We start from the raw sequence: 585 nt of genomic DNA, 5'->3' as shown, positions 1-585 counted from the left end.
TTATGTGGTTATTGATGACCTTTGATATGAATTTAGGATATCAACGCGAGCGAAACCGTTGGTAAAACCTAATATGTATATGTATAAATAATAATTAAGATTTAATGAAACCGATAATAATAAATAATTTAGTTTCTTTAATTATTTTTTGTTGCACACTTATTTTCCACCCTTGGAGGTGGAATATTTTTTTTTCAAATTCAAACGGGACCATTTTAGACATTTAACGAATCCAATAAAAGAAGAATCATCAAGAATTCATAATTAAAGAAATGGCGTAACATATACACAAAAAAAAATTCAGTCAACTTGAGAATCTCTTTTTTGAAGTCGGTTGAAAATACATTACCTACAATATGAAAAATCGATTTTAAATTGTTTCCTGCGACTCAATTGGCAGTATAATAACTTGTCGCATTTGTTACTTTTTAAAATCGTGTCAACACTAATGTTCGATGTCATGTTAAATACTAGATCCGTCAAAACAACACCTATTTTCTGTCATTGACTACATCGTTTATTAGTTCGTTTAAAAAATCTTGTTCCAATCTAAGGACAATTTGTTAGAAAATTTATTGTAATTTT

This window comes from Agrilus planipennis, unplaced genomic scaffold (assembly GCF_000699045.2).
Source record: "Agrilus planipennis isolate EAB-ADULT unplaced genomic scaffold, Apla_2.0 scaffold408, whole genome shotgun sequence".
In the NCBI taxonomy this organism is placed as follows: Eukaryota; Metazoa; Arthropoda; class Insecta; order Coleoptera; family Buprestidae; genus Agrilus; species Agrilus planipennis.
This window is presented reverse-complemented; position numbering follows the sequence as displayed.